The sequence below is a fragment of the Gavialis gangeticus genome, unplaced genomic scaffold, assembly GCF_001723915.1.
Source record: "Gavialis gangeticus isolate Ggan-Ray unplaced genomic scaffold, GavGan_comp1, whole genome shotgun sequence".
Taxonomy (NCBI): domain Eukaryota; kingdom Metazoa; phylum Chordata; order Crocodylia; family Gavialidae; genus Gavialis; species Gavialis gangeticus.
This window is the reverse complement of record NW_017729025.1, coordinates 20,720,733-20,740,738: the sequence shown is the minus strand read 5'-3', so window position 1 is coordinate 20,740,738 and position 20,006 is coordinate 20,720,733. Positions and strand designations below refer to the sequence as shown.

The following is a 20,006-nucleotide window of genomic DNA, read 5'->3' as shown; positions in this document are numbered from 1 at the left end:
GTTCTCTCTTTTTTAAACTCCCTGCTTGCTGCTGATTTTGTGCCTTTTCATGGTCCCTGATCCTTTTTGCAGGGACTGGGCTTTATGCAGGGACCAACCAAATTCACAGTTTCTGTGAAAATCGCGAATTCAGTAGGTCCCTAAAGATGACCCTGGTATAATTAAATTCTATACATGGGAACATTGTAACAACATTAGAAGTTTTCCACTTAAAGAATTGGGGGTAATCTTAAATGTAGGTAAATATGGGGGGTTAGTGCATTTAGTGAGCATAAGGTACTACCTCCACCCTTATTGTACCTGTTTGCCCCATTGCTTCTAGTCAAGTAGTGCACAGTCCATATTATGGAATAGAACTGAGACCGTCCATTCCTTGCACACAAAGAAACAGTCTTCAGAGCACTCTTGTTCATTGCCACCTTGCTTGTGTTAAGATAGCAGCTGCAGATCCCATCCAATCAGCACCATATTGTTTTATATACAGTATAAATATATAGGCATTCCCTCTACCAAGCAAATTAACAAGGCTGCTAAAAGTGAAGGTCACAAGGTGGCCATGACAAACTGACTTGCATGTAACTTGACAAAGTCAAATGTGGGCTGCCTCAAATAAATGAAAGATTGCCTCACATTACTGTTAGAGTTGAATATTTCAAAGTGGCAAGTGTGTTTTAACTATTCACATCTAAGGGGTTGTGTGTAGGTAGCTGGTCTGAATATAAATGTCTATGTAAGACTTACCTGTCAAAAAGGCTTTCTTAAGAATATCTGCAGTGGGTAGTTGTATAAATCATGTCCTTTACTACTGAAGTGCATCTGAAATAAATCGTGTGCTGTTCTGTGTAGCTTAACAAGAGGAAAAATTTCATGAAATGCAATTAAAGAACACAAGCTGCAGGCACTTCAGTGACAGATGGGTGTGGGATGACATTTTTCCTTTCCTTTTAACCCCAATATAACTAATTCAGGACACTTAAGGTTCTCTTGCTTCACAAAAACCTGCCGTGGGTCACTCATTCAACATATCGCTATTGTCGCTTGCCACTTGCTTGCTATTGTATGCAGCCTACTGTGCTGCATTCTTGGATTCAACGCACTGTAGACGGAGGACTCAATGATCAATGATAATCAGCCCCCAAAAGTATAAGTGACGCTGAAACTAGTTAAGCAGTCCAGTTGTATTAAAAGTGCTGTCAAGGAGCATTTATGCTTATTCTACTGCAGTGTTCAACCTTCAGCCCATGGCTCAAATCTTCTCATTTGGCCTGTGATGCTCCCCATGGGCTGGATGACATGCTCCAATGCTGGCTTCTGTAAGAACATAGGGTTCCTCTGTGGGGTGGATCTGGCATGCAGGCTCACTCTGTGGTCAGGTCTGGCATGTGGGGCTAGGCCGGTGTGCCAAATCACACGTGCAGACTGACCCTGCACACAGGATCTGGCCTGTAGACTGGCCCTTTGCCACTCACTCAGCCTGCAGCACCAGATATGTTGAGCATCACTGTTCTGTGGTATTAACTATCTTATTAAAATTGGTAAGTCAGAGTGATGGAGGAACTATAGTGTATATGGAATGTCTCTAGGTCCTGTAAAATTGCTATGATTAGAATAGCTTAAACAAAACTTTATCCTGAGGTTGAAAAGATACTTTCAGTGAATAGTGCTGGTGTTTTAAATATGAAATCATAGAAAGGAATTTGGAGAACAATTTTAAAAACTGACATTACATTTCAAGCTTTGAACAGCGAACAGTGGCCTTTAATGAAGGCCCTTTGTGCAAACTGCAATTTCTAAATATATGTCTGCTTTTTCTCTTCTTTTTTAGGTAACTGACTGACTGAAAATACTGATTATTTTGTGTTTTTTTCTTCCAGGCTCCTGACGATGCAGGCTGTTTGCAAACGAAGTCTCTTTCAGGATTGCTGACGAGTATATTTTGGGCTCATTAGAGCAACATTTTATTTCCCATGAGGCTATGGTTTGGGAGCTTATTTGGATTTCATGGCTCAAAATCCTTAGTCATTTTGTAGCCCAGAGGTGGGCTATTATTTGGGCCCGGGGGGTCCACATAGGGAGTTCTGAGGAGCTGTTGTGGGGTGGGTCACTGAAGGGGAAGCATCAGCTGGACAGGTCCTGCCCTAGTCCATGGGGCTCTGGCTCCAGCTACTAGCTGCCTTCAACCCACTCTGCCTGCCTGCAGATGGCAGCTCATCATGCCATGTGGGCAGAGCAGGTGGAAGGCAGCTGGGAGCCGGAGCCGGAGCCGGAGCCAGAGCCTGGTATGCTGGGGCAGGAGATGCCTAGCTGTGGTTTACCCTACTGGCCTGAAGCAGCACAGCAGGGGCAGGAGTAGGAGGAACTACTGGAGGTGAGATTTGAGCAGCACTGGGAGCATCACCACCAGAAACGGTGCACACCAGCCTGGGGCTGGCAGGCCTGGGCAGGAGTGTACTACTGGCTGCCCTAGTGGGGCTTGGCCCCATGTGGAGCACTGCAAGGGCAGCTGTGGGCTGGATCCAATCAATTGGTGGGCACCTCTTGTGGGTTGGATCCAGTCAACTGGTATATTGTATTTTGCCCCACCCTGTTCTAGCCTGTCCTTTTAAAAAGGGCTTGCCCTATAGGTAGGGTGGCCATCATAGACGACAGTCTGGTTGTCCTCTGTCCTTGAAGAGAAAAATAGAAGACAGAAAGGCATCAGGTTTCATATCAATAGAGGACAGAGCAGCAGAAAACTGGAATGTCCTCTATGATGGCCACCCTACTTGTAGGACAGAGACCATATACAAGGAATGGAGGATTGAAAGAGTGAGCAGAAACTCAGAAAGAAAATGCTTGCTTGTCTGTGGCAGGAGTGGAGGTAGAGTAGTGGAAGCAACAGCAAAAGAAATGGCATAAAAGACTTGTTTCTTAAGAAACAGCACTTAAAAGGCACCTGACCTTTTTTGTTCTTTAGTCGTCCAGAATAAGGTATGAAAGCACTCCTTTGGTGTATTTGTTGCTTAACCCAGGGCTATCTAACTTATCACCAGCCCCTAGGCTGCATGTGGTACAGGCTACAGGCCATGGGGGTGACCCCCCCCTCCAGAATCCTCTATACTGTGCAGGCCAAGCGGGTAGAGCATGGACTCCTGGGCGCTCTCCCACTGCATGGCAGCAGGAAAGGTAACTGCTGGGGCCCATGGGCTGCCAGTTGGACAGCCCTGCCTTAGCACGCAGGCACCACGGTCTTATTTTCATTGCCAGAGTGGGGAATTGGGGTAGGAACTTTCTCAGCCCTCAGTTGAACAATGGGAAGGGGATGTTTTAGATCTTGGACAGTTTCCCCCTCCCCTTGGCAATTCAGAACAGGAAAAGTTGTCCATCAGAATTTTTGTCTTGGTGTCTCTAATGCTTATTGCCAGTTCTTCATTCATCACAGGTAAGAGAGACCACAAACACACTTTCTCCTCTTTGGGTCATGCTTTTATAGTGTGATGTGATGTCCTGTGGCTCCTTCAGTGAAGTCGTTCATGGAGTGGCACATGGTCTGTTTCTAAAATGCGTACAGAACTATAGCAAGTAATATTTGTATGCGTCTTATTAAAGCAATGGAAAATTGCCTTCATTTTATTGCATTCAGCTGCACTTTAGGTTTTCATTATTTCACCAATGGTGCCCTAAAAGCTACCCAGTGGATGATCATCATTGTATGCAACCTTCTGACCTTCTAAAGGACTTTTTCATCATTACATCCAAACAAATATACCTGCTTTTCTGACATTTTGCTGGATTAAGAGAGCAATGGACAGTTGAGTGGTATTACAGGAAGCCAAAGTCTGATATGCTCAAAATGAAACAAATTCTTCAGCATCTATGCTGTATTGTAGGCCAAGTGAAGCTTTCCATCAGCTGAAGCTGTTAAAACCTACACTAACAAGATATCCAGCATGGTCAACTACTTTGTTTTTAGCAGTTACAACCTGTATCAGAACTGAGCACTAACAGCTGTGAATCCATTCTGTTTCTACCCAGTGTAGTATGTTCGTTCATCCATCCAGTAGTTCCTGACACCCTGAGGGAATCTCAGTTCAAGATGCAACTTTTCCCTATGTCCTTGTAAAATGGAGTAATGAAAAAACTGGTACCACCCCTGTCTGCAATACTTGACGTTTCATTTACAAAAAGAATCTGTGCTGACCAGGTTTGTAGAGAAGGTAGCTAAAAGCCCATTTCAGATTAACCTAATTAAAGCTGCTGGTCTAGGTTTGGACTGTGCCACAATTTGGACTCTGGCCAGGAACAGGCTTAGGGGCATGGGATCTCCTCCTGCCAGTGGACAAAGAGCAGATATCCTCTCTCACCCTTCTGGGCCTGTTTGCAGTGTTTGATGCTGCTGTCTCAGATATTCCTGTCACACGTGAGAGAGGTGGCAGGGGTGTTAAATATGCTGTTTAAAGTGGTTAACATCCTCCGTGGAAGGTTGCACACAGCAAGTAGCAATAGGACATTGCACAGTTCTAGATACCTCAGCTATAGACTGGAGTCCTACAAGGATCAGTTGATGCAGTCCTTAAGTGAACCGGTCTGACAACAAGAACTTGGCACTGTACAGGAGCTATCTGTCCTTCACCACAAACAACCATGCTACCACCCTCGTAATGGCTGCTCGTTTGGACAAGGAAAGTTAAATTTAAGAGCAATTTACTGACACTAAGCTCCTATACAGCGGTGTCCATGAGTAACAATTTCTAACATGTGGTCTTGGTGCACAATGATCTGTCATCAGTTGTTCACATCTTTGCTAATCCTCAGCTGTTCCAGGGCAGTATGATCTAGCTGTGATGAAGCTGTCATTGTTCAGAAAACCCCAAATAGTACAGGATGGTTATAATTTGTCTCTTGAGCAACACAAGCTGCCTCAAGCATATCAGTCCTGTCCTTTCGTCTGTACCCTGGTTTTCCATGGAATATTACACAACAGTCAAGGTCTCAGGCCTTAACTTCCAGGTATTCTGTGGGTCCCAACCCAAGATACCTTAAGGACCAGCTGTGGCTCTGGGATGAAGTTGGGAACTGAACAGTTTTGCTCATCCGGCACAGTGGAACTCTACTCTGGGTTCAAATTATCTGTGCAAAGAGCAAACTTCCTCAGGGGCCAGTCCAAGACTGAAATAAACTTCCCTAAAAACTAAGGACCATAGCAAGCCTTATTACTGTGATCAAAGTGCAAAGGATATTTCTTTGACTTTGTACTAAGTTCAGGCAGCATATATGTTAAATTAAAAAACAAATCAAACCCTTCCAAAATAATGCTCATCTCACACGCATCTATTCCTGGGGGAGGGTGCGAGGGAGCAGTTTGTGACAGATGTTAGTCGTGCCACTTAAAGCACTGCTGGAAGGCTCTGAGATATTACCATGATGAGTGTGGTATAAGAGCCTACACACAACAGAACAAGGATTCAGATGGTGAAGAAATGGGGCTAAAGATCCTGATAAACTATAATCCTTCCCTGGCAGCTGGATGGGCTGCAATTGAGTTAGCTAATTTTGCAAAAAGCTATGAGAGGGCAGGTTTCCTGTAGGTTACAGATGTAATGAGATAATTGCCCAAGACCCTTGAATTCCTCTGCTTGCTAACCTTGTTCCAAGGCACTCTGTTTTGGCTTCCAGCTACATTTTGTCCCACTGAGTTAAATTTGCACCATTCTCCTTGTAGAAACAAAGTGCATGGATAAAAATAAAGGAGAATTATGGTTTGGGAGGCCTGTTTCTTGTCCGTGAGTCTCAACCTACAGTAAACAACGGATATTTGGAAAACAAGGGTCTAAAATGAAATGCTGACATTTGCTGACATTCCTGTACAGCAGTGGTGCTCATTCTCTAGTCTGTGTAGCAGTCATCTGCCCACGGGGCTCCCCATGGGTCCAGAAATGTGATGGCAGGGGGAATGGTGGCAACAATAATTACTGCACCCCTGCTGCCAAATTTCCAAGCCCAGCTGATGTGGCCTCAAGTGCTAAATCATTGGTCCATAGTAGGCCGGGTGCATGAGGTCACTTTGCAGCTAGATCTGGCACACAGGGTTGAGCCAGTGTGGGATCAGGCCCATAGAGTGGCCTCCATCACCCATCTGGCTTCTAGGACCAGAAGGATGAGGATCACTGCTCTGATGTGTGGGAAGCTCTGAGGATGGTGGGAGGGGAGAGATTACGTGTTATCTACTTGCTGGTCCCATGGTTGAGGGACAAGAATTACAGCCCTTAAAGGCTCTTCTGTGATCTTCTATACCGGGGCGGGGGCACGCACCTTTCGGCAAGGTAAGCCCTGCAGCCTCCCTGAGAGCCATTCTGATGCTGCTCTCGTGATGCATCTCCTGCTCTGCTCCCTGCCCTCACTGTCACTGGTCCTTAGTTCCTAGTCTACCATGTGCCACATACAGAGGTGGCCTGTACCGGTTGTGGCATATGTGCTGCAAGTTGGCCACCACTCTTCTATACTGCGGGAATCTGAGGTGGTCTCTGCTAGAGAAATGTTCAACAGAATTGCATCGGCAAGGTGCGAGGCAAAAGCATAGACTTCCACGAAGCCGGCCTTTTTAGGATTTCATAGGATGCTTGTGAATTACAGGCGAACCCTTTGTCCTCTTTGGCCTTCCCTTCTGCAGGATGGAAATGACTCGTCAAGCCCTGAGTCAGTGCAAACCATATGGGCACAGAGGGAGCAATCAGCTGTTTGATCTGGTTATAGCCTTGTTCAAATTTCCCTGAAACATTTCATTAAGTTTACAGATCGAAGTAACGCTTCGGAGAATACTTGGGGGGAGGGGGGTTAATTTTGTTTTGTTCTGTTTTGTAATGCTGTAGCAAATTGGTTGTCTTACTATAGATGATTATGAGGCTAGTCAAAAGGTTTTATAGAATCTTAACATGGCTCTTTGGATAAGTAGAAGATCCTTAAATCGGTTGCTTGTGGTGCTTATAAATAGTTAACTTGCTTTTGATTTCAAGCTAAACTTTCACGTTATCAAAACTGTGCTGGATTAAGTAACCTAACCAATCAGATCTTTTTCTAGATTTTTAAAATATTTTAAAATTGATGAAACTACTGTCCATCATTTTTGTAACTTCTTCTGTATTGCATAGAAATCCTTATCTCTAAAGTGACTCCAATGTTATACCATAAAAGAAAATACACAGTCCTGCAGTTTCTATATTTTAAAATTGTTTGTGTTGCCAGTGCCTGCAATGTTAAAACAAGTCTTGTAGTATTAGTTTTTTGTGGGGGAGAGGGGGTGTTTTGTTTTAAAGTCTAGTTTCTGCAATCAAGTGGCTATGTTAGAGAATCAACTTCCACTTTTTGAACAGGAAGATACTGACTCTCTTGATTACAAACAAAAGCTTGAAGAAATGAGCCTCAAAGACTCTAAAACTAGGAGGTAAATTAAGAGGTTGGGATTAATTTTAATAAAATAGAAATAAAAACTAATCTGATGGTTTGGTGGCCTAACTCCTGATGTTTTTTTAATACTAACTCTAGAGTTTGGGAATACTGATTTTAAATGCATTGTATTTGTTCTTTATAACTATCGCCTCTGGTCCTTCTCAATTTTAGCTAGTTTCAAATTTAAAATGGTGGCAAAGTTATTATATGGTGCTTAAAAAATGTGCACAGCAGTGATACTTCCTTTTGATTTACAAAAACCAAGATTTGTGCATATTTTTCCTCCTATTATCTCTTTCTCAGAATACCATTGCAGGTAGTAAGCTTAATATTGTATAGCAACATTAAAATTAACGGAGCTATACTATATGAGAATCTGGCCTGCAATGTGTTAATGGAACAGACTTTTTTACGTGAAACGTTAAACATACTCAAGTACACGTGTTAATGTATCATACATAAATAGATATTTCAACAGCATTTGGTCGCAAGGATAATCTTACTTCTAATTTCCCTATAATTTTCTTGGACCTACATAATGATTTTCCCAGACTATGTAACAATTTAGGCCTGGCTCCTGAGATGTGTTCTATATAGTAGTGGTTCCCAACCTTTTTGGACCGCGGACCAGCAAACCACGGACTGGAAGTGACTGGCATACTGTGGACCGGCAGCCAACCCTTTTTTATACTGAGTAGAAAAGAGGGTTGGCTGCAGGTCCACAGTATGCCGGTCACTTCCGGACTTCGAGTCCAGCAGCCAAATCTTCATGAGCCGGTACTGGGCCGCAGCCTGGGAGGTTGGGAACCTCTGCTATATAGGTAACACTTGCACAGAGGACCACATTGACATGGGCTCCATGGAGGCACACATTAATTTGCACTAATCAGGGGTCTATGCTATTAATTTAAAAAGGAGAGAGAAAGAGTTTTTGCTGTCTGCTGGAACTGAAGTGCTTAAAGGCCAATATTCAGTGTATTAAAAGTAGTTTCACACTATAGCCACAGGGTGGCATCACTATGTAACTTTGGCACAAGTGCTTAATATTGTTCTCTGTTTTTCTAGTCTCTAGACAGCTGTTAATTCATAATTGGACCAGCAGTTTTAGTTTGCAAAAAACATTTTTTCATACAACTTGCAGTAAGACCAATAGAAACCTTTCTATGATTAAAGAAAAAAAAAATCAACGGGGAGTCATTTAGCTCATATTACCCCGTGGTATATAACAGGCAGCCTGAAATTGCAACTGATGCATTGATTTTTCCTGTCTAAACAGAGAACAGTAGAAAGTAGACAAGGAGCATAAATACTGGAAAGTAAATTGGATTTTTTTATAATCACTTTCTATGGTCTCAAGGGCCATGTTCTTCTCCATGCAACATGTATTTAAAATAACATTATCACTTGAATCATACTTTAGTTATGTTTCATCAAAAAAAAAATGTCTTGAGTTAATTTATTTTGTGTTATCTTGTCTGAAGTAACTGTCTGTGTTACTTGTGTGATTGATAAGGCAGTGGCATAAGTTTTGAGGGAGAAATTTTCAAAAGTGCCTAAGTGATTTAGGCGGCATACAAAAAACTAGAACTCTTGGTTCCAAAATGATACTTTGTATTAGACCAACTGGGAAGTCACAAGAAAATTGTCCTTTTCTGCAAGCTTTCGGGATCAAAGTCCCTTCATCAGGCTCTGGGAAAAGTATAAGATGGCACAAGATGGCAAAAAATCCCCATAGGTAGGAAACAAACTTCATTTTTGCACAGAGGGAGCTGAAGATGGAAGGCTGTCCCTCTGGGTCTTTGCGAGCTGTGCTGAGTAGCTCTTTGATGTGTAGATCAGATAGAATTCCTTCCCTGGGGGTGTCAGATGGCACGTGGGAGGTAAAAAAAAATTTTGGTGTTCTACAATGAAGTCTAAAACCCACATTTCTGCAATGATGTTTAAAAGTGATTTAGGAGCACTTAACACTGAATTTCAGTGGGAATCCCCTGAGTGTTTTTGCAGATCTCATTTTGCACTTCTAAAATCTAAAACTTAAAATTGTCTGACCCAAGTAAAAAAACACGGGGTATGAGTAAAGGACTTCATGTGACAGTGTTGAGTACTGTAGCTCAATCCAGAGGGAAAAAAGAGCAAGTGTTTATCTTGATTCACATTAACTTTTCTATTAACTTTAATGGGACCACTCTGAGATTTAACTTTAAACACATCCATATGTCTTTTGCTAGATTGAGATAGAGAGCTTGGCATTTTGCAGGATCATTAGTTTATTATGACAATTGGATGTGAATGAAGTAACTCATTCAAAGATTTGCTTTTATCTTTCTCGGGCCAAGCTGGTTCCAACCTAGGAGCCTGTTGTTTCCAATCATTCCTACCCTGAGTAATACCCTAGTATAGGAACAATCTGATTGATTGTCTAGATCTCATTTTACATGACACCAAGGTAGTTTAAGGCCACAATTTAGATTCAATGGAATCTTGACACAATAAGAAACCACCTTAGAAGCCCCATTTCAGTAACCCAACACTTAATTCATGTTGGATTAATTGTATAAGGAATTAATGCAAAAGAAAAATGCTTTTCAAAGTGCGAAGGTCACAATCTACATTCAACTGTGACGTTCCTACTTCATATGAGACGGTTGTTTTAAAAAAGAATCTGGTAGCTTGAACTTTTTCTTTCAGCTCTGCATTCCACTTTCTTCCTAATTATTCAGTTTAAGGATGTCCTGCAAAAGCCACCTTTGAAAATGAGGGTATGTGTGCACACACTAGTTACCAGGAGATAAAAAGAGGCAGGTTTTTACCATAGATTCATAGATTGTAAGACCGGAAAGGACCTCAGAAGATCATCTGGTCAAGCCCCCTGCACCAAGCAGGAAAGATAACTGGGGCGCAGGTGACCCCAGCGAGGTGACTGTCCAGTCTCCTCTCCAAAATGGGATCTGAAGATTTCCAGGGTAGGTGATTGTACCACCTCTGGAGGAAGCTTATTCCACACTCTGGATATCCTGACTGTGAAGAAGTTTTTCCTTATTTCGAGCCTGAATTGATCTTCCAGGAGTTTGTGGCCATTACTCCTGGTTTTCCCCTCAGGTGCCCTGGTGAACAGTCGCTCACCAAGCCCTTGATGTACTCCTCTAGCGTAGCAGTAAGCTGCTACCAGGTCCCTCTCAGCCTTCTTTTCAGGCTGAAGAGTCCCACATCCCTCAGCCTTTCCTCGTATGGCTTGCCGTGTAAGACTGATCATACGGGTGGCTCTTCTTTGGACTCTCAAGCTTGTCCATGTCCTTGTTAAAGCGTGGTGCCCAGAACTGGATGCAGTACTCCAGCTGCGGTCTCGCCAGTGCTGAGTACAGCAGAAGAATCACCTCCTTGGTTTTCCTGGAGATGCATCAATTGATGCATGCCAGAATATTATTTGTCCTACTGACTACAACATTGCAGTGTCGGCTCATATTCATACTGTGGTCTATTATTACCCCCAGGTCCCTTTCATTTGTGGTGCTAGTTAATTTGGTGCCACCAAGCCTGTAGGTGTGGTAGGGGTTGCTCGTCCCAAGGTGGAGACTTTACATTTCTCAACGTTGAACTTCAGGTTCCAACCTGCCCAACCTGCTAGCCTGTCTAGGTCTGCCTGTATCTGTAGCCTATCTTCAAACCATGCTCCTCCATAACTTGATGTCATCCGTGAACTTGGCCAGTGAGCTCTTCACCCCCACATCCAAATCGTTAATAAAGATGTTGAAAAGTACTGGACCGAGCACTGACCCCTGCTGGACACCGCTGCCCACTTCTCGCCAGGATGATACGGATCTGTTCACTACGACTCTTTGGGTCCTATCCTGCAGCTAGTTTCTCACCCACCTGACTGTCTCAGAGTTAAGCCCACAATCCTCCAAATTTCTTACAAGGACATTGTGGGATACTAAATCAAAGGCCTTTTGGAAGTCTAAGTATACAATGTCAACCTGCTCTTTCATGTCCAGGTGGCAAGTTACCTGGTCATAGAAGGAGGTGAGGTTGGTAGGGTAAGACCTGACCACAATGAAGCCATGCTGGCTGTCATTCAGAAACCTTACCTTCTGCAAGCTTATCTCAGATAGACTCCTTGATGAACTTTTCTAGGATTTTTCCTGGGATATCAGGCTGATTGGCCTATAGTTACCTGGGTCCTTCCTCCTGCCCTGGTGGATGGGCACAACACTGGCCCTCTTCCAGTCCTCAAGGACTTCTCCAGAGCACCATGAGTTGTGGAAGAGTTTCACCAGGGGTTCTGCAATGACTTCAGCCAGCTCCTTCAGCACTTGCGGCTGAAGATCATCTGGTCCCGCTGACTTGTATATGTCTAATTTGTCAAACCTCAGCTGATTCATGGGAATTGCTGGAGTGCATACACTTAACCACTAAAGAACTGTAATGAACCAGGAGTACCAATGTACTTAGATGAAAGTGATCTTTCATCTATTGAGAGGTAAAAGCCTTCACTTCACTATCACAGTACAGCTGGCACACTGTGATTCCACATCTCCTTATTACCCCAGGGTAACTAGTGGCTGTGTACGTACCCACAGTAAATTTCTTTCTTTTTATTATTGGCAAGCTTTTCATAGAAGCTCAGCAACTCAACACTGCTCAGAGACAAAGCGTCTAGTTGAGGCCTGCTTCATGGGGTGCAGACTGAAGTGACAACTTTCACCTAATCTGGCCACAGAAAGCAGTTTGTAGTTGTGACCGAACACAAGTACACGGCTGGAGACAGTTTAAAAAGTGGCCGATCACGTGAAAAGTTGCAGCAAGAGAGGTTTAAATTGGATATTAGGAAAAACTTTCTCACTAGAATGGTGGTGAAGCACTGGAACAGGTTACCCAGAGAGGTGGTGGGATCTCCATCCCTGGAGGTTTTTAAAGTCTTGGGTGGGATGATCTAGTTGGGGATGGTCCTCTTTGAGCAGGGGGTTAGGCTAGATGACCTCCTGAGGTCCCTTCCAGCCCCAATTTTCTATGGGTCTATGAAAATCTGACTCCCTCATTGCATGAGGTATCCCATAAAGATGTTTCAAAATGTAACATCTTTTGTAACTTGTGTCTGCAGAGCTTGCAGCCTGTCCCTGTTTTCAAAATGGGAGGGGGGAAAGGGAGCAGAGGGAGTTCAGTCTTGGGGGGTTTCAGCCCCCCCAGAGGGTGGGGCAGGTGTATTGCAGCCTGCCTGAGGTGGGGGGGGGCTCCAAGTCGCCCACCCCACCCTTCAGCACCAGCTGGGGAGCCCCAAGAATGAGCTCCCTCTGCTGCCTTACTCTCCTCCCATGCTGAAAACAGAGCACCCTGGCCATTGCTGTGGGAACCTGGCTGCGGGATCCCAGCCGCAGCTCAACTCTTCTGCTCCTGCAACCAAGAGTGAACTTCAGTTTGGTCTGGGGTAATGTGGTGACTCGGGACGCTTTGCAGAAATCCTCCTGAATGACAGCTGGAGCAGCACTTCTGTCTGCACCCTCAGTTCCCCCTTAGCACTCAGCGTTGTGTAGCATTACTGCCTGCGTACCACACCTCTTGTGAACATTTTTTAAATGTACAGTTCCATACATTTTCTTTTCCCATCCAAGCACAACAGTAACAACGAGCAGCCAACCTAACAAAATATTTCAAAGACACACACAGTGTCCTGTGCGTCAAGTGGACTTGTGCAACTTCCTTGAAACATCCGTGCTACTGTTGTAAGGCAGCAGTAACAGCGCTGGTTTTGTTTGTGTCAAAACCTGAGCTCAGTCTAATGTAGCTGTGATCTTCTGTATGATCCCTTCTTTGGCAAAACGGCTGGCTCAGCGCCCCTTATCTCCCTCTCTCCTGGGTTTTGGAGGAGGTGTTGACTACTCTGTGCCATGTGCCTCCGTGAGAGGATAACCCCATACAAGCTGGGGGGAGGAGGGGGACTACCTCATGTACTACCACTGTTGTTTTCAACCATTTTTTCCTATTGCAGATATGCCCAACCTTATTTCCATAAAGTAGTGATAGTTTGGGGGAGCTGAAGCCAGGGTGGGTGAGGGTTTTTGCCATCGGTTTCTAACAGGGCTGGCCTTCTGTTTTCAGTTTCCGGTGGAAGAAAAGATCAGCAGGTGATAATTCTTGCTTCACTGGTGCTCTCTTGTCCTTTAAGTAGTTTACTTAAAGGACAAGACAGCACCAGGAGTAGATATGGGTCAGTCTGGTTGTGTGGCTTCTTTGAGTAGGCATTTTCTTATTTTAGTACTTTTGCTAGTTCCTTTGATTGGGCACAACTGAGAGTAGCAATGATGGCTGCATACAGACATGAAAAGAACAAAACAGCACTCTGCTTTCAGCACAGCGCATGCCCAGAGGAGGCACTGCATTACTTTGACCTGGCTCACCCAACATCTGTATAGATCATGTGCTTTAGTGGGGCTTTTTGGTGATTTTATCCAATAACTAACTGTATCAGCTATTAGATAAAAGTGCCAAAAAGCGCTGCTGAAGTGCCCAATCTACACAGACGCTGGGGAGCCAGGTCAAAGTAACACAATTCCTCTTCCAGTAAAGCACCGTTTGGGGGTTTTTCCACATCTGTCAGCAGCCGATATGTGTGTTTCAATGCAAACTGTTTAAACGTCTCTATTAAACTGCAGGCAATCGTCAGCCGTTACTACTTCAGGTATACCTGTTTTAGTGAAAATGGATTTGATACACACAATCATCCATTTAGCCATAGTACTTTCTAGTAAGGCCGTCCAAGGGGTGTGAGGGTAATCACATAGGACAGTTACGTAGTCTTTTCCTCTAGTCAGCTTAAACAACCTATGCCGACTTCGCTCTAGGGGTTCACTTTTTCCTGTGTCCTTGTGGGGGCCTTTAGATAGGGGGTAAAAAGGGCAGTTTCCCTCGGCCACAACTGGAGGCTGTTGAATCGCCCCCTCTCATACAGGGTGTGCCCCTCGTAGTAGAGCGTTGCCTCAAGATTTGCCCACTCTCTACAAAAGCCCACCTGGCTTCAGGCCCCCACCACGGACTCTTTTGCTTGACTTGATCTGTGTTTTAAGAATATACAATATATATCGTATATTGTATACAATATATATTGTATATCATTGTCGTCCTTTCTTCAAAGCCAATATAAATCATTTCTAGTCCTAATCTTTAAATGACTTTTTACCATGTATTTCTGTAATACTTGTGGAATCACTATCCTCATGCCCCAGGCTGGGTCCTGGAGGGGTGGGCTGGGGTGCGTGTGGCCACGTCCACCTTTGGGTGTACATCACACGACTTGTCAGCGTGGCTCCTGGCTGTGGCTGGCAAGGGCTGGGCGGGCGAGCGGTGGCAGCATTAACCCCGTGGACTCTGAAGCTGAGCTGACAGGGTGGTAGGCTGAAAGAGCTCGCTTCACACGTACTTCACAGTCGAGGGGTGCACCCCGCAGCTCTGCCTCTGGCTCCATCCTTGTTGATGCCTTAAATAAATTCCCACCCAGAGTAAGACCTCTCTTTTCAAATGATACGAGGTCAAGGGGATATGCTATCCTCTCGACCAGTTTCCTTAACTGGTTTCTGCAGAATCTCATCCTCAGCAGTAGCTCTGGTAATGACAGTCCACGTATATATATATTTTGAGGCTGGATTTATAATTAAATGAATAAATAATTCAATAAATTAGATTACATACATGCAATTTAGCTTTAACCATGCTTTAAACATATGTTGCAACCACCAAATTACTTCCAGGTTTGTGTTCGTGTTTCAGATCACATACCCATAGTTGAAAAGAATCGATATGCTCTGAAAATGTTTGCCAAGCCCCTTTTAGGCAATGGCAATATGTTTATATCAATTGTAGCTAAGACTTCTCATAAACGAAGACATGAAATGTTTTATACCCCTATATTAAAATTAAAGCCAGCTTCTTTGAATGTACCAGCATTTAGCTTTTGTTAATAGCCAGGATGTATAGTCTCTATTGTAGTAAGGAGACTGCCAATACCCTCCTATGCGGGGTCCATAAACAACTTGGTTTTTTGAACTTACTGGCATAATACCTTAGGGCTAGGGCCTTCTTTAATTAAGAGTGTCTCAAATTCTTAAGATTTTCATTTGGCACTTTTGTATAATAGTAGTCTTAGATATTCTGGCAGCTAGAGAAGACTAGCACAAATTTCCCTACCTGGTACACAATTAAAGGGAGTCTTGTACCCTTTCACTGCCTGCCGGGGTAGGTATATTAACAAGTATCTCAGTCTTATTACGGTGTGTCCAAGCATCCAAATGATGCTGTTTCTTATACATCCAAATGGCAGTGTCTGTTTAATGGAGGGGGAACCTGTATTCAAATACGTTCTCCATTTTAAGGGCACCTGCCAGCACACTGCTTAAACACCAGGTGAAGGAAAACTAGGTGGCTTCAGCCAGGAGTAGAAAAATGTTTGTTTTTTTCAGGCCTTTACTTCATGTCTTCGGGTGCATCCACGAGGCGTCTGTCCTTATTCTCCTCCATGTGCACCCATCCTGTGGTTTCTGTTACTGACTGTCTGTATCCAGGGCAGTGACCCTATCCAGCTTCTCTTTAAGTGTCTGCTTAAAGACAGTTCCTTTGCGGGGAAAAAAAAGCATCACAAAGGGGTGAATTGCGGGTGGTTGGGCTCTTTCAGCCGAGAGAGCATTTTGAGTGGGAAGTCCCTCCTAGACTCTCCCCGAAGGGACTTTCTATCACTCTGAAACTGCTCTGCTCTGAAACCAGCTCTGCTGTGAGCAGGGCCGAGGTAGAGACATCTGACCCAGGACCTGCTACCGAGAGTGACCTGAGACCCCCCAGGGCAATTCCAGGACACGGAGAAAAGTCGATGCGTCTGGCACCAGGAGAGGACCATGGCAACTTTGTTTAAGTTAGCCGGGACTGGCAACCCTGGCTGTCCCATCCACAATATCCTGGGCTAATAATGGGGAAAGGGTTTGAAGGAGTTTGAATATTACCAGGTTGCAAATTATCTTTTTCGTAAAAGCATATTAGTCACCTGGACTACTTTCTCCCCACGATCCCAAGAGCCTGTCCCCAGTAAAACTCCCCCACCCCAGAGCTGCCCCTGGTTTTTGGGGTGTAGTGTTTCCATTCAGCTTTATAGTAGCGCTGGGCTTTCCACTCCATGCCCGGCTATATCACTGTCAGTGAATTCTCAAGGGACAATAGCCCTGTGTACCCAGCACACAGGAGGAGTCATCTTTCCACATGTGAGACTCGCCAGATGTCGAGGGCAAAGCCCAGGAGAGGAGAGAAGCCATTGTAAACGCTAGTGACAGCAAGCACCGGGGAGAGATGGAGGAGGCTGAGGTCAGCCTCAGGGAGGAGCTATGTGTCATTTTTCAAATACTTGGTACTGGAATAACCTTTGTGTTTATTGCAGAAGACGAAGCCACCACATGGTTATCAGACATCTTGTTCGGCAGCTATTTCAGAGCTCCCATGTGGCAGTGGGAAGCCCTTGAAAGAGGTTGTGTGAGAGTGTGCAAGAGAAAAAGACTCCTGCAGCACTGCTGGATCTTGGCGGAGTTCTCCCACAAAGCCACAACTCCTGCCACCAAGGGCTGGATCTTTGTGTAAGTGCCCAGCTGGCCTGGACATATCTCAGTGCCAAAGGGGAAAGCTTAATTATGACTAGAAGCAAAGACACAGTTGAAGAAATAAGCACATGGGGGACACGGTCTGTTGGTGTCTTCATATGGCACAGACAGGCAAAGCCTGGATTGCGCGACTGACTGCAAACAAATTCTACTCGCTTTGTCAAGGAGATGACTGGACCCCACTCGTCTGTCTTTGAGTCACTTCTCACACGTCCCAGTCTGAATCTGATCTCTTCTTGGGGACTCTGTCAGCTCCCCAGAATTGCAGACTGCCTTTTTGCCCTTAGGTCAATCAGAGGCTCTTCTGTGCTTTCACCTTCTTTTTGTACTCTACGTTTAAAACCATATTGCTCAAGTATGTCGTTATTATGTGGCATATGAGACTTCTGACATTTCTAAAATAAAGTTTCATAGTTTGCTTCTGCCTGAATTCACTGCAAACTACTACAGACACCGACTGCTTTGGAAACAGCTGTTGTCAAAAATAAGGCTCCGCTCGCTCTGACTGTCTTCTGTTTTGCTGGAATTTACTGCTCGCAGATAAAAGAATAAGATATCCTGTGTAAGCCTCCTCTATTTGTCTTCCCAGTGAGTTACAACTCTGATGGGTCTTTCAACATTTTTTTCTTTCACTCAGTGTATTTTCTTAGTTCATTTCGTGCCAGGAATGATGTGGTGTTCAGTAATCACTCAGCGCCAATTATTCTGAGTGAGGTCTGTTTCCTTTAACCATCTGAGTTCTGTGTGATCAGCATTGCATAATGTGATCCTCCATCTCAAAGCTATTTCCAAGGGCTTCATGCCAGATTCATTTAAAAGAACAGCTCCCACAAGACCTAGCAGATATTTTGAAAATCTAGTTGTGTCCCCCAAAAGGAGGCTGTTGTGTATTGAGCTTTTTTGCAGATCTGAACCCTATTTGTAGATAGATACAAATTGAGGCAAATGATAGTTTATTTACTTATTTTAAAATATTGATATGGCTATCAAGTTTCACTTCTTCAAACAGCTTTGGAAATCTGCAGACATGTAACAACTTAGCAACCATTAGCGTTAATGGTTTCGAAAGTTGTGTGTGGGCACATGCACATCATTTTCAGCTGAATGTATTCCCTATGATATTCCGTATTACTAAGAGAAAGTTTTCCCCAGCAGTAGAGCTCTCTTAATGTACTCTTTGTTCACAAGCTGTCCCCAGCAGTACTTACTTCCAGTTGTTATTATACTTTAGTTTGCTTTGTGGTGGCAACAGTCTTGATAGAGCTTTGTCTATTGAGAGCTCTGCTGTCATTTACTATTCCTTTTGTAAATATTACAAATCCTTATTCCATCCCAAACTTAGCAAGGTACAATAGCACTTCCTTACGTGATGGAAGCAGTATTGTGCAAATCTTTTGTAGGTGGCACAGTAGCTAACAGACATCTGTAAATATACTGATGCTGGTTCTAAAACCAAAATGCTCATGTAAATCATTGTCACTCAACTGCTAAGTAGTTGATTAAGTATATATCTGATCACTGCCCTGATATATAATTGTGGCATAGAGCTGGAATGTTATCAGTATTTATTTAATGACAACAATTGGCTTGACTCTGTACAGAACAGAGATTTCGATTCAGAAGGTTGTATGTTGTCCGTGTGTTTGCTCTGCAGCATTGAGCATTGTATATAAAGGTAGAAACAGTGGGGAGGATGCCTAGTTTTGTCTGGTTCTGTTTCATTTTGGAGAACGCGGTGTGCCTGCTAACCTGCTGGAGCCAGGCACTGGGGTGGGGGGGACAGGTGGGGGGGACTGTTGTTGGACAGGCCTCAATCATCAAGAAGTTTGGGGTTGAACCTGCATTGGTGATTTCCATGGTGGGCAAGCTGCCTGGCAGAATGTAGTCAGAGATGCTCTGAGCACAGCTGATAGAAACCAAAGAAAAGCTAGGGGTTCGTGATGGAAGTGGGTGCCAGAGAGGCTATGAGTGGAAGGGACTCAGGAGACAATACTCAGAGCCCAAGGGGAGACAATCCCAACAAGAATCAAAGGGGGCAAGAGTGCCCAAAAGCCCCCCTGGCTCACCAAGGGCATTCGGGAATGCCTGATTGCCAAAAAGGAGGTGTACACGGGTGAAAGGGAGGGGCTATCACTAAAGAGGAGTATAACTCCACCGCTCGGGTCTGTAGGGGGGCTGTTAGGAAAGCTAAGGCAGTTATGGAACTAGGGCTAGCATCAAAGATCAAGGATAACAAAAAGTCCCTTTTTAAATACATAGGGAGCATGAAGAAGGCCCCGGGTAATGTGGGGCCCCTGCAGGATACACTAGGCAATCTGCTGGTCGCACCAGAGGAGAAAGCAGACCTCTTTAACAATGTCTCTGCCTCCATTTTTTCATGCAGGGACTGGGACTCCTCCACCGAGATTCGGGACAGACTTGGGAGAAACTCTGCCAGGCCTAGGCTCAGGGAGGACCGAGTTGAGGAAATTCTGGCGGGGCTGGACACATTCAAATCAGCAGGTCCAGATGCTCTCCACCCCAGGGTGTTGAAGGAATTGGCAGGGGTTATCATGGGGCCCCTGGCACAGCTTTATGAGCACTCATGGTGCTCTGGCCAGGTGCTGGATGACTGGAAGAGGGCCAATGTGGTCCCCATCTTCAAAAAATGGAACAGGGAGGACCTGGGCAACTATAGGCCTGTTAGTCTTACTTCGATTCTGGGGAAGCTCTTTGAGAAGATTATCAAGGAGCACATCCGTGATGAGGGCTATTCTGCAGTTGCTCGGGGATGTAGGGGGGTAGTTAGGAAGGCCAAGGCAGAGATGGAACTGGGACTAGCTTCCCAGATTAAGGACAATAAGAAGTCCTTTTTTAAATACATAGAGGGTAAGAAGAAGGTCCCAGGTAATGTGGGGCCCTTGCAGGACACGTTGGGAAATTTGGTCGTCACATCAGACGACAAAGCTAACATGT

The 20,006-nt window shown here is 44.5% G+C and overlaps 1 long non-coding RNA gene across 1 annotated transcript; it reads left to right on the top strand.

The window, feature by feature from the left end:
- Window positions 1-11,702: 11,702 nt before the first annotated feature.
- Window positions 11,703-17,481, top strand: LOC109298406. The gene is made up of 2 exons (XR_002097605.1): window positions 11,703-11,902; window positions 16,835-17,481. It is a non-coding gene; the product is annotated as an uncharacterized LOC109298406 (long non-coding RNA).
- Window positions 17,482-20,006: the final 2,525 nt, after the last annotated feature.